This window comes from Leuciscus leuciscus (assembly GCF_965113295.1).
Source record: "Leuciscus leuciscus genome assembly, chromosome: 12".
Taxonomy (NCBI): Eukaryota; Metazoa; Chordata; class Actinopteri; order Cypriniformes; family Leuciscidae; genus Leuciscus; species Leuciscus leuciscus.
In genome coordinates, this window is record NC_138736.1 from 7882731 (window position 1) to 7897999 (window position 15269).

The 15269-nt window shown below is 38.8% G+C and overlaps 1 protein-coding gene across 1 annotated transcript in view; it reads right to left on the bottom strand.

Annotated features, from left to right (window-relative positions):
* The window catches only part of dlgap3 (discs, large homolog-associated protein 3), a 173746-nt gene that overhangs the window by 53801 nt on the left and 104676 nt on the right, over positions 1-15269 (bottom strand). Inside the window, exon 2 of the mRNA XM_082187043.1 lies at positions 14962-15077. The gene's annotated coding sequence lies outside the window, so the exon portion shown is untranslated. The remainder of the gene's footprint in view (positions 1-14961; positions 15078-15269) is intronic.

The following is a 15269-nucleotide window of genomic DNA, read 5'->3' on the forward strand; positions in this document are numbered from 1 at the left end:
CCGAGTGACAGAACTGTGAGCAGAAATCTCCCCCCGGACTGAAAACTGGAGAGTGCTTTTGTTCTGTTCACTTACCCCTAACATGATGGATCACTTTGATTAGAGCTCAGCAGTTCACAACATCTCACATCTGAGCGCCTCCTAACAACTTTGATTTTCACAAGTCTCATGTGCTCACATACACACACACATAGAATAATAACTACAGTTGATATGTAGGAGAAGATGGATGTTGAGGAGCAACGACTAGACAAGCCCACACATCGGTATCAAGAGATATATAAATCATTTGAGAAACAAAGAGAGTGATAAAGAAAGTACAAGCATCGGTCAGGGAATTAAACGCCTATGAATTCTAAATAAGAGTTGTGTTGTGAGTTGTGAGTTTTTAGTTTTTAATTGCTAGACCAGAAAATGCTGGTATTTTCGACAAGGAAATCCTGCAAAATCATCAATGCTTATCTTAGGGTTAGAGGATATTAGAATGAAATTTATTCTCCTTGGAAAATCAATGAAAGTTAGAAAAAAAGGAGAAAATATGTGCAAGGCTAATTTCTATGCTTCTCTTTTGCTTGTCACAGATAAGCCGAGCTGAAGGGATGATAGGAAATAAAATCAATACTCCTGTATCACCTCATCCCAACTCACCCTGAATAAAGCCATCTTCATTGAAGACATCCTTCTCCCTCTGTCTCTACTCCTCTCTCGGCATTTGTTCGCCAACGAATTATAGAAAAAAAAGGCACATAAATAGACTTTTCACACCTCACCTAATTAACCTTGTGTCATTCTAAACCAGTGGCTTGCAACCATTTTGATTCCAACGACCTTCATTGCCCACAACACAAAGGCCCTGTGACTTTTCCTGCTGTTTGAGATTTTAGTTTCTTACAGATAAATGAATAAATAAAAGAGCTTGGCACGACTAGAAAAATGTTTGTACAATTGATTTTCATAGTGTGATTTTAGGGGAACTGTATTCAATTTGACCCAGACCATACAGGCTTTTAAATTGAACAGTGCATGAGGGTTAATGATTACAGAGGGGCATCATAATAATAATAAAAATAAAAATAAATAAATACTACTAATGATGTGCAAGGATAAATCATTAATAATAACTACTGCAATATTCCATAAACATAAGAATGGTCCATTTTGATTTCATGGCGACTTTAGTGGCCTTAAACTGGGGTTTAAAAGGATGTTAACTCAGGGTTAAGTGTAGTGTGAAAAGATTTTAGAAGTAAAAAGAAGAGGAAGAATGAGCAAGGAAGCATCAGACAGAGAGATCCCCTGTTCCCTAGACAGATTTATTTACAGTCTACCATGTATCTAAGCTTCATGCCTCCAGTCTGCTTCATAAGGTTACAAATGAGCCCGTTAAGACAGCAAACAACTATACTGTATGAAACAGATAGCTGATACCTTATCTACATCAATCACTACCCCCTACACCGAGCACAGACAAATGTGTGTGGCTAATGAGAGACGGATGTCGAGAAGAAAGATTTCTTGCTAGAATGTGCATGCACAAAAGACACACAAAAAGAAACACTTTGTCCCAAACGGCTTCATTGTACAGGCAAGTATTACTGAGTTTTACTAATGCATTCCTTTAACCGCCCATCAGTGTAAGTGTCCATTCTTCTGCCTGTGGGATGTCATGTCCCCAAAAACGCACACATTATGACACTGGTATGAGTCTGTGGTGGCTCATGCGCTCAACCTGTAACACCTCACACAGAATTTAATATGAGAAAAGCATTAGAGAAACAGAATACTCGGTTTGGAAAATGACGCAGAATGAAAGGAGTAACACAATACATTAAAAACGAGACCATCACTTTAGACCATGAGGCCTAACCAGAAGTGGTTACCTGAAACAGTACATTGTTTAAACCTGATTGTAAAATGCATCTCAAATGCAGCTTCTGTGACTACTAGTGATCAGATTTTAAAAGAAAGTTCTCCAGTTTCAACATTAGTGGGACGCATCAGGATTAAAGTTCCAGTGCTGTCACATGCGTTTTCCACAACCTCTTGAAAGCATCATGTGATCCAATCACGTTAATATTTGGACATAATTATGCCAGTATTTAGCTTTATCCACTTGTGATTTGAAGTACAAGGTGTAAATGGGTTCTTAGCATCTGACATAAAACAAATTGGTGTTACATCTGAGGATCAAACAGTTCCCATTAACGTTAGCCATTGACTTCCATAGTATAATTTTTTCCTACGATGGAAGTCAATGACTATCTTCAACTGTCTGGTTCCAAACATTCTTCAAAATATCTTTTGTGTTCAACAGAAGAAAGAAACTTATACAGTTTTGAACAACTTGAGGGTGAGTAAATGATGACAGAATAATTTTTTTTGGGTGAACTATACCTTTAAGACAATTAAAAACTTAGTGTTTAGCCATTTTGGGCTTGACCCAAATTTTATTTGTATTATTATGTCTTAAAAACAACAGATAAAAAATAAATAAAAATAATAATAATAATAATAATATATATATATATATATATATATATATATATATATACATATAGTACAGCTGAAACTGTGCCTTGCTTCTATAATCTATATCATAATTATTTAGTTTTTTGTTTTTATGTCAAAATAGTTTTTAGGTTAGGTTTTTGATACGATAATTGTCCACCCTCTCTCTGATTATTATCATTTTGACAATAACAACAACAACAATTTATTATTATTATTATTATTATATGAATTAAGAATTAATTTGGCACATGTATTACTCATGGCATGACCACAAAATAATACAAGGAATAAATCAAGAACATTATTAGCTAATTTGCTGCTTTCTCTCTCTCTTACCTGCTGACCTGTGCAGCTTGAGGTGAGCCAGTAACATTAGTTCATCATCTCTTTTTAATGCATGCAATTAATGCATAACACCTTCATTTAAATGAAAACTATTTAGATGATTAACTTCTTTAGCTAATTAACTGCTTCAGCTTCAGTCATTTATATGGCACATCTATTTGGTACGTGACTGGTGTTTGCAATGCTAACAATTTGATCTTCTGTTGTCATCGCATGATGAAGAACTTGAGGTTTATCAGTATTTGCCAAAGATTGAATGCCGAGCACTTACGTTTAGTACAGTTCCCAAAATTTTTCTGCTAAAATGAAAAACAGTGCAACTTTTATTTAATCAACAACAATAGCCAAACTTACCTCTCGCTGCCCAGTGTGTCTTGCATTAATTCTGGTTGTTTTCAGATATTATTAGACAGAAAATAGAATATTAAATGCAACCATAATACATCATATGATACATATTTAGGACATTTGTCCTCGGGCCTGAGGTCAGTTGTCTTAGGAACAATCCAGCCTTTTCTCTTTCACCTTGGTAACCAAGGTGATGTGTCACACCTCACATGACCTTTGCTTCAAGGTTATGCATTGAAGCCCAAGACAGGGGTCAGTCAGTAGACTTCTAATCACTGTCACCATAGTTACCACACACCTGCATCCCAATGAACTTTATAACTACCTTTCGTCTTTGTAAAGACTTTTGTGTTGTCAACTGCATTTCGTATATCCCCGTCCCTTCTATCCACTTGGCTCGCTCACCTGTTATGTCTATTTGCCATTTCTGGATTTTGCTCAATCTCAAGATTATCCCCACACTCTCCTTTGCCTGATCCTTTCAGGTAGGAGGAAGGAAGAGAACATGCATCCACCTTTCCCCACTTTTTAGTACACAACAAAAACACATGAAAGATTTAGCACCAGGAACTCAGTAAACCAAGATACTGAACATCTGCGGCAATCCATCATACTTCATACACCATACATCATCCTATATGCATTGCAACATTAGATATCAAAGTCTTAAGAGGAAGAGCAATTACAGAGGCAACTTATCTTATTAGCCTTATGAGTGGTTCTCCTACCCACATCATGGACTCATCAGCCTGATGTTTTCTTTGGATGACTCATCATGATTCACATGAAGATGAGGTGAGTGAAACACTGAATTATGCGTGATTGGATTCTGTTTATTGAAATAAACATTAAAAGTTCAGAGTTGTCTGAAGAGCAGAATTAACACACATGATTTATATCATCAGCTCATTAGTACAGGCTCAAACTCCTGAACTAAGGCCCTGTTTACACCTGGTGTTTTGGTTGATTGGATCACAAGTGGACGATGCTAAACAACAGGTGTAAAAAGGGGTCTAAAACATTTTGAGCTTGTCCACATTCGACCACTTCCAAAGGTAGTCGTAAAAGCATTCAACCAGATTGCTCTCGTAGTGTAAACGCTCATGTGGTCGAATGTGTTCGAACAGCCATTAAAGACCTACTGACCTAACGCGTCAACAACCAGTTTATATCGCGCAATTCTGAGAAAAAAAAAGTCAGAATTGTGAGATGTAAACTTGCTATTGCAAGAAAAAAAGTCAAGATTGTGAGATGAAAAGTTGCAATTACCTTTTTTATTTTTTTATTAAGTGGTGGAAACAAGCTTCCATAGTTTTTCACTGTACTTTTTGATCAAATGAATGCAGCCTTGGTGAGAGGCTCACCAAGTGAGCCTCTCAAAATCTTACCGACCTCAAACTTTTGAACGGTAGTGTGGTTTAAATAATTTACCAAGTTCTGTTTTTACAGGATCCTTGGAGGATTCACTGTAGTTTTTTTAGAACAATGTACACATTTCACATCTGAAGTTGCGTATCATCCAGAAGCTGTTTGAAATCAACTTGAATATCATCTTCAACTATCACCAACCAAAGTCTCCTGGACCACTACTAAACCACAATGTTTCTAAAGTTGATACTGTAGTACATCACAGCACATGCTTTTATTCATAATTTACTTGGTTGGTATAATTCTCTGAGGTGCCAGCAGTCAATAACCCTATCTCACAACCAATTCGTATGAATTCGTACGAATGACCTACCCCTGACCCCACCCCTAAACCTAACCATCACCTGGGTTTAGACAAATCGTACGAATTCGTACAAGTGAGGTCGTACGAATTCGTGCGATTTGTCTAAAGCCACGTGATGGTTAGGTTTAGGGGCGGGGTCAGGGGTAGATCATTAGTATGAATTCATGCGAATTGGGCAACTCGTAAAATATGTTAGCAAAACTCGTACTAATTCGTACGAGTGAGGTCATATCGATTCGAACAAATTAGCCACCTCGTAAAATTCGTATTGCCGTGAGATCGGGTTGAATAACCACAAACATTTTTTTTACAAATAAGACACTGCACTATGATAATTAAGGTAACAAATACCACTGTACAGCCATAACAATTGGAGTTAACTTCTGAGTGCGCACACACACATTCAATGCTGTATTACAGTGTAGCATACAAAGGAATTCATACCTGCAGTGCAGCAAAGTGTAACGTTTCTGAAAAGGTTTAATTACACATAATTTATGGAATTTATCTAACTATACTGGCTTTCTTTCATAAACACAATGGCACCATGATTGTATGAGCTGAGAAAATGGGCAGAAAAATTTAATTCACAGACCATGTTTGACAAGTTTAATACTTCTTGCCCAAACTCTTTCATGAATTAACAGCTTTATTTTTTTCAGCATGCACTACCGAAATTGCAAAACTAACACAATTCAACCTACAAAAAGTGTTTACATAAGTATGTGTAAGCGGGTTCATATAATTGCAGTCTGGCTGATAATGTCTTAATAATTTGTGCAGTTGATCTTACGCTGACTTAGATGTTTGAAACTTTAGCAAGGACTTAAAGGAACACTCCACCGTTTTTTGAAATAGGGCTTATTCACCTTCTTTCCCACATTTAGATAGGTGGGCAAATGCATTTTTGTCTCAGTGCATGCATTGTTTTAGTTTGACAGGGTCGGCGTGAGCTTAGCTTAGCATAATGAATGGAATCCTTTGTTGCCAGCTAGCATGTCCTGAGTAAAAGTGATATAAAAAAAAATAAAAAAAACCTACCTAATTACTTCTTGTGGCCTGTGTATTCACAACAAGCACAAATAGCGATGCAGATTAACACTAGGCGATTTCCTAGGCAGATATTGACTTATATATTAAGGACTATATTAGGGGGAAGCACAGGCGAAGCACTGCTACTTGGGCGTGATATCTCTGCGCCCAAGTAGCAGTGCTTCGCCTGTGCTTCCCCCTAATATAGTCCCAAGTCAAAATCTGCATATGAAATCGCCTAGTGTTAATCTGCATCGCTATTTGTACTTGTTGTGAATACGCAGGCCACAAGAAGTAATTAGGTGTTTTTTTTTTTTTTTATATCACTTTTACTCAGGACATGATAGCTGGCAACAAAGGATTCCATTCATTATGCTAAGCTAAGCTAGCGCCAACCCTGTCAAACTAAAACAATGCATACACTGAGACAAAAATGCATTTGCCCACCTATCTAAATGTAGGAAAGAAGGTGAATAAGCCCTATTTCAAAAAACGGTGGAGTATTCCTTTAAGTATGAAATGGCAAACAAGCTGGATTCAGAAGAGAAGGAGCGAGTGAGTGAGTGTGTGTGTGTGTGTGTGTGTGTGTGTGTGTGTGTGTGTGTGTGAGAGAGAGAGAGAGGAGGGGGAGGAGGGGGGAGGAGGGGGGAGGGGGGGGGGGGGAGGGGGGAGGAGGGGGAGGAGGGGGAGGAGGGGGAGGAGTATCTTGCCTCACATGGACAGCATACAGTGATGGATCAGCAATTTTCCAAGTTGTTCCTCATATATTAGGAGACTCGTAGGCTTATTGCTCTTGGTTTAAACATGTCAACATCAAACAGCTACACAGTGTAATGCTTTGAATTTATAACAACATTTCAAAGTAACAGCTACTCACTTTCAGATTACAACCTGAGGTGGCCTGGTTGCTGGATTATTTTCCTTTTTGTACCATACTAAGAGACATTTACAAATCAGACCACTACAGCAATAAGTGTATAATTGAGTGATAAATGAGTGTATAATTATTTTTTATTATCCTAATATTAGAATAGCCAATGTCTAAAAACAAAATGGCCTTAATTGCTTACTAATTTGAACAGTTAACATGGTGCCAGTTTGTTTGTATTTGGAGGTAAACGTTGAAAAAAAAAATATATATATTGAAACCTGATATTCTTAAAGAAGCATAATGAAGTGCAGCCTGACCTCCATAGATGAATCTCTTTCGAAAAGCCAGCAGCAAAGTGTTTCAATTGATTTTCATGAGCTCATGAGAAGGAGAAAAAACAACAACAACACTTTGTGATTAAGGAACTGGAGAGGCAACACAAAGGTAGCTGGTTCAGATCAAGACCAGCACCTATTCAACATAAACCAGCCTCAGATAGTATAGAAACTCATTCTGGTATAAGCTGGTTCTTCAACAGAGTGGGCCAGACTTTAATATACAAGACAAAAGTCTAGCTAGGTGAGGCTCAGAAATGTGTAACAACAAATTGTGAATGCCGTTCTCTACTCTGGGTGAAAGATCTATCTGCATCCCTCGGGACTGGTCTCCAAGACATGCAGTTCAATGGAGATGACAGCAGAGGTGAGACAGAGTGTGCTTTCAATAATGAACCCATAGCGTCACCTAATGAGAATCATTTACTCATTGCAGGTCAAGCAGAGGTCAGTTTCTATCCTCTACCAAAGGCAAATAATAGCTCATTACAAAAAGCAACAGAGGACAGGAAATATACATGGACACACGAAAGGATGGCATAAACTGTAGTTGCCACTTTCATAGTTGTGAAAGAGAGAGTAATGACAGCAAAAACTTCACTCAAACCTGATTAATCGACCTGTTTGTCATCTGATTGACCCAAAGGACAGCGAAAAGAACACAGTCTCTCATCTATGAGACGCCTTTCCACTGAGACACAACATATTAACTGCGCTGAAACTGATGAAGAGCTCTTACGGAGAAAGACTTGATTGTAGAAAAACTGGAGAGAGTGTGTGCGAGCAGGTGAGCTATTCTTGTAGAGGAAAATATCTGAAACAAAGAGAGCACTTGACAAACTTCCTGCCACGGGAAACAGCTTCATAGCCGGATCAAATGTTGTCGTCAGCCCAGGCTCATTGGAAAAACGTGCCTGTATAGTGACATTTACGCGAAATGAAATTACGTTGATTCTTGCACATTTTGCGACCCATTCAAAGTGAAATGTCCAGTGAGTGGAGCTAAAACGCGTTAAATTTTTTAGTGTAGTAATGTTTTTTTTATATATATATATTGGTTGTTGTCTGTATCGTGACAGCTCGGAAATGAATTGTCCAGTGAGTGGCGCTAAAGGTCATAGCACTATTGAGTGTAAAAAAACATACCACCTTCACTAAACCATACTCTAAACCTAACCAATAGTGTTAAAGTACACATGAGATAAACTACATTTGCTGAAGCAACCGTGCCATTTTAGCTTGCTTAGATCGTGACTCGTGTTTCATGGGCCTCATATCAGAGTGCTTACCAAGGACCAAGTGAATTAACATGGAAGCTTATGGGTAGCAAAATTCAATTTGAAATGTAATATGCAAAATGACAATGCAATATGTAAAATGGCAATGCATTTCTGTATTTAAATTTAAATTTTCCCATACATTTGTGCAACGTTTGGTGCAAAATGAAAATGAAAATTCAATTATATAATTTACATTTGCCATTTAATTCCCTAGTTTTAATATGTAAATCAAATACATATTTTAACGCTTTATAAGTTGCAAAATTAAAATTAAAATGTATTACAGAAAATATTAGATATGTTTAACATGTTCAAGCAAAAACTGTAGCAAAATTGTCATTTAAATGTTATGTTTTCTTAATTGCATTTACACTCAGAGTTAAACGTATAACAATGTGTAATTTTTTCGCCGCTAGGGGTCGCTAACCTCAAATTACAATAACAAAGGCGTAGTTTGATGACGCAACATTTGCTAAGAATTATGGATCTTGTCGTCAACGTCAAGCCGACCGATCTAATAATGTTTATGGATGAGTAAATACATTGATGTTTTTATCATGACTGTGATATGAAGCAGGTCGGGATTGCTAAAAGACAGCTATCAGCTCCACACGCGACGCGAGTTCCGCGGATATAAAAGGAATATAGACATTTCATTCTACCGAACTACACGCAAGTGCAGAATTACTACTCACAGGTCAGTTTATTAGACAAATGAAACTTGTGAGGTAACGCAGCGCTGTTTCACTTGGTCTAACATTACACTATCATACTAAACTGCATTTGAATGTGTTGAAATTTATGTTATTCTATGTGTTAGTTTGTCTGTATGAGACTAGCAGTAAGCTAGATCAACATTAGAATAACATACAGATCATATTCTAACATTTTATCATTGTTGAACTATATAACATTGATTAGTTTTATGTAAATGTGCTCACCTGTTTAATAAAGTACATGTAGGAGCGGTCGAAGTCTCGGTCGTGGAGCTCTCGGCATCTCGAAAACACCGCGCTGATATTGATTCTCGTTTTAGTTCTCCTTTTTTATCCAAAGTCTGCTTGCCATGGTCCATAATGTTTGAGCGAAACAACAACAGCGTGCAGATAGACATTACGAACTACACAGTGGTCCACGTCTGTCGCCTTAGTAACCAGAGCCCTCTGATAGTAACCATGGCAGTACGAGCGGAAACCAGGGAGAACACGGATATGACCCCATTGACGGCGACAAAACAGAAATAAAGAAACGGTCCGTGTCCTCAAATTAAATTACAAATTTCTCCTGGTTTGAAAGTTGTTGGAAACAGTCGGGATAATGTAAGTACACAACTAAAAAAAATATATATAACATAGATATAGTGATTTTTGCTATTTTTAAAGCAAAAAAAAACTACATATTGTACCTTTAAGACACTTGCGATTGCATTTCCATTAAGTGTCCCACAATGAATGTAGCAAAATTCAATGTGCAATTTGAAAATGCATTCTGAGCCCATCACGTGCCCGCCCCGCCCTGTCAATCACTGCGCGAAGGCGGGGCTCGGCAACAGGTAAACATACGCTATGGTGCGTATTTTAAAGTGTTGGAAGGAAACACGGCAGCGGCAGAGCTGATACGAGCGTTGCATTCACTAGCAGATGAAGTGGAGCGTGGACAGAGAAATGGTAGTGTTTCCGAAGATTATTACGCGTCTGCAGGTGATAGAACCAGTACGATGTTGGACCGTCTGTTTCTGAGAGAATGTTCTGCCTTATCAGGCGTCAACATTATGCTGAGCTGCTGTTGTCTGATGCTGGAGGACTGTGTTGATGGTTTCGTTTTGTATAAAATATTCTCATTGTCTGATACATGCTTATCTTTATTCTTATTACTATTAACTTTAATACCCAATAATGTTGGAGATGAGGCCATGGAGAAGGACTATCGGCTGGCCTCGAAGAGATTCTGGCAAACCGTCCGGCGCCTCAGGAGGGGGAAGCAGTGCCCTACCAATGCTGTCTACAGTAGAGGTGGGGAGCTGTTGACCTCAACTGGGGATGTCGTTGGACGGTGGAAGGAATACTTTCGAGGATCTCCTCAATCCCGCCATCACGTCTTCCATTGAGGAAGCAGAGGCTGAGAGCTCAGAGGTGGACTCGTCCATCACCCAAGCTGAAGTCACTGAGGTAGTCAAGAAACTCCTCGGTGGCAAGGCACCGGGGGTGGATGAGATCCGCCCTGAGTACCTCAAGTCTCTGGATGCTGTGGGGCTGTCTTGGCTGACACGCCTCTGCAGCATCGCGTGGCGGTCGGGGACAGTGCCTCTGGGATGGCAGACCGGGCTGGTGGTCCCTCTTTTTAAGAAGGGGGACAGGAGGGTGTGTTCCAACTACAGGGGGATCACACTTCTCAGCCTCCCTGGGAAAGTCTATGCCAGGGTACTGGAGAGGAGAATACGGCCGATAGTAGAACCTCGGATTCAGGAGGAACAGTGTGGTTTTCGTCCAGGCCGTGGAACACTGGACCAGCTCTATACCCTCTACAGGGTGCTGGAGGGTTCATGGGAGTTTGCCCAACCAATCCACATTTGCTTTGTGGATTTGGAGAAGGCATTCGACTGTGTCCCTCGCGGCGGCCTGTGGAGGGTGCTCCGGGAGTATGGGGTCCGGGGTCCTTTGCTAAGGGCTGTCCGGTCCCTGTACGACCGAAGCAGGAGCTTGGTTCCAAGGTATTAAGGTATTAATACACAGGGTCATGGAATCTGACGGGTCAAATTCATCGACCTAGCCTTTTTTGGGTGAATGTGGAGCAGGTCGAGGGCTGCTCCACGTCATCCACGTCACCCGTCATCCACGGGTGACGTCATCGTCTATAATCCAGTGTCTTAATATTTTAAACAACGAAGCAGCACACGAAACTTTAACCGGCAGAAACGATCGCACAAACAAATGAGACTATTTTGGGTGAATGTGGAGCAGTAGGGGGCTGAGTGACCTCAGAATGACCAATAAATATTATTTTAATATTTAAGAAACCGAAGCAGCACAAAATAAACGTTTATCGGCGCAAATTAGCACAAACATATGAGACTATTTTGGGTGAATGTGGAGCGGGTCGGGGGGCTGGTGACGTCATCGTCTATAATTCGGTCTAATATTTCAAAAACTGAAGCAGCACAAACAAAACCGGCACAAACCGAACGAGACTATTTTATTTGGAGCATGTGGTGGCCTGGGTGACATCAGAATGACCTATACATTTTATTTTACTATCTAAAAAACAGAAGCAGCACAAACAAACAAAAATTACAGCACAAACTAAGTAAAAATGATTGAGCCTATTTTGCCGACGTTTTACATTGGGTTGGGGGCGGGGCCAACTTCACGCAGTGATTGACAGGGCGGGGCGGGCACGTAATCGGCTCAAAATGCATTTTCAAATTGCACATTGAATTTTGCTACATTCATTGCGGGACACTTAATGGAAATGCAATCGCAAGTGTCTTGACTGTGAGTGTAAATGTAATTAAGAAAAAATAACATTTAAATTACAATTTTGCTACAGTTTTTGCTTGAACATGTTGAACATGTTAAAAATTATGGTTATCATATTACATATAAAAAAAAGTTATATAAATAAAATAATCCTCTGCCAAAAAGCACATTAAAGATCTGAATAATGTAGGTTGAGTGTCTCAAACTTGTCTGTTAAATGCCTTTTAAAAAATTCAGGCTAGCACTTTTACACTGAAGCATCACTTTCAGGACCCACAGGAAAGATGAAACACAAATGAGTTTTAATATCTCAATTATTTCTCATAGTTAGAATGAGGTTATATGTCATCAAGATCATAAGGATACTTCTATGAAAATGTCGTACTTCTCAGTAATCTCACATGTATCTACTCTGGATCTCAATGATGTCTCAAACTTTGCTCTGATCTGCCATGTATCGAGTACTCAACCAAGATCAGATTACCTGAGCTATGCTCTCGAAATTATATCATGGTCAACCGGCTGATAGCAGACGATATACATATTTTGGTAACCCTTTAGAATAATGGTTCGTCATTAATAGGTAACTATGCAGGAAGTAATACAGGACAATTGAGTAGTACACATCAGCTACCATAGACTAATATGGAAACAAGATTAATTAATCAATAAGTAATAGCAAATTTAGGACTGAGATAGTCCCTAGGTAATCAATAATTACTGAATGAGACAAACTCCATTAAGAGCTACTAACGAAGACAAATTATAAATAATTAACACTTAATTACTAATCACAACATTAACATGTCTGAGAGGTGAGAAATTGTCTTTTTTATGACTTTTAGGTCATAAAATGCATCACTAATTACTCAAGTGTTGCCTAGTCACTCAGTAGGAACTACTAGTGATCTGAATCATTATTTTTAAGTGAAAAACATAATAAAGCAAAACTGCATTAGTTTGATTTATGCTTGAAACAAGTAAAAACAATTTCCATGAGGTGAATAATACACTTACACTAGATTCTAAATATCGGATGCAATTTTGCTTACATATTTTTTTCCCCTCAAAACGCAATACTGAAAAATAAAGATATTGATTAAGGAAATACTTTATGCAGTGTAATATCTCTCTTATCAGCACTGGCCATGTTCATTCTCTATCATCCTCTATTTCCCAGTTTTTAGTGCTTTTAAGCACTAAAGTATAGTCTATGAAAACTTTAGTGCGTATGCACAATCTTTTTTGATGAAATGTATGCAGTTTTGTGCATGAGGCCCTGGGTCTGAAGGCTATGAAGTCTGAAGGTTACAAACTAACTAAAACATTTCAGCTTTAAAAGCATCATTAAAATAAGCCTGTGTACAAGAGCAGATAAGCAAAATGTCAGTTTCCATTTGCTGTGTATTTGTAATTGTACGTTTCTTTGAGATGTAACGTGAAAGCAATACTGGAACATTTACACACAAAATGATCAAAATATTAATCTCCTTATATCTTTTTATAGGTTATTTGCCATCAATGAAATTGTAAATTCAGAGAAAGGAACGTGAACGGCACCCTTGTGGCTTGGCAAATTGTTTCTAACATTGGCTACTCACGTAATGCCAATTTACAAACTCACCGGAGCCAAATCCTCAGCTGTTATCCACGGTCACCTGTTAGTCACTGTCTTCACTACATGTCCCATCATCCTCTCCGCCTCACACCTGCACTCACTTCAACATTACCTGCACCTGCCAGCGATCATCATTACTCACCATGTTCAGCTGTTGTCACCTCGTCTTCCCATTTTCATCTGTGCATTTAAGTTACTCATTGTTCTCTGTTCACTGTCGGTTCTCGTCAACACTGTGTTGTAGGTTTGGTGTGTTTCTGTTTATATTAAATTCCTGTTGTCACTTCATCCTGTCTTCTGAGTCTGCTTTGACATGCCTCACGCAGCCAAACGCGTGTGACTGTGATTTTGAGCCAGGATAGTCATTTTTTAAAGAACACCTTTATCACACCTCTTCAAGCACCACAGGACTGAAATCAATCGGTATGAGCTTTAGTCGAAGACCCCTCTCAGCAACCATAACAGCGGTCTCTTGTGGCATCACGTCAGCATCATGAATAACTGATAGGTCAGGGTTGAATAATGCACATCCTTTGTCAACATCAATGTTCCCTGATGGACAACCACAAAATGACACCTCACAATGTTGTTCTAGTATCTTGCTCTATGTAGCATCCACCTACAGTATACTAACAGTGTGTATATGTATATATATGCAATAAGTAATATGCAATAAGTAATGCAATTTTATATATACTTTATATGCTTAACCTAGGTTTATTGGAAAAACATTCCTGTGGCAACATTTCTGCAAAATGATATTACATTGTTTATTGCATGTTATGTGATGCAAACATTTATTACTAATAATTAACAAATTAGTAAAAAATTTACCTTTGGCTGATATACTAATTTAAACTTTACAGTCTTCCAACAAAACAAATGTAAAATATACGTAGATGACTCATCCTGCACTACACAAGCTTTTGTCCAATCAAATGCACACTAGAATGAGAATGTCCCACCCCCTAATGCCACCTGCAACCAACTAGAATGGAGCAAATTATAGTTTACAGATGTGATTTGTACTGGCTATTAAAAAAGGCACTTTCTCTTCATAATGCCCTGCCCAAACTTCCGGTTTCAAAAGGAAATATGGGAAAGAAAAGTGCACTAGCCGAGGCATAAATATGGACCCTTACAATGTGTCTAGCAGCTTTAAAAAAATGTGCACATCAAACATGTGGGAATGAAAAGAACAGTTTCAAAGAGCACGGGACCCTTTGAGGTGAGGTTTTTAGGGGGCATTAAAATGACATTTGTGTAATCTTGGCCAGGCACTTGATAGAAGACTGAAATTGAGAGCGGCTTGCACGGAGGCGCAGAGGGACAGCTTTCAAAGACACACGGTGAACCAAGGGAATTAATGGCTCTCCATGCACGTATGGCTACAGTCAGAGATAAAATACTCACTGCCTCCTCATCTGGAAATGGTGCTTCATTATCAGCAGAGGGGAAACGGTCTCTTCAATGGACACACAATACACACTTCTGTTGTTTGCAAACCCTCACAGATTCCACTCAGCAATCTGAAGAGAGAAAAAAGAGAGAAACGGGGAGTGTGAGAGAGATAGAAACAAGCAGATGAAATGACTAAACATCCATGCTTGTTTGTATTTATATTTTTATTTTCCCTTATGCACTGTCAGGGGAAAACACTGTTCACTGAAAGCATTTCCAGGCTAACATGGCAATATAATGTGGCAAAGATGTAATGAGTC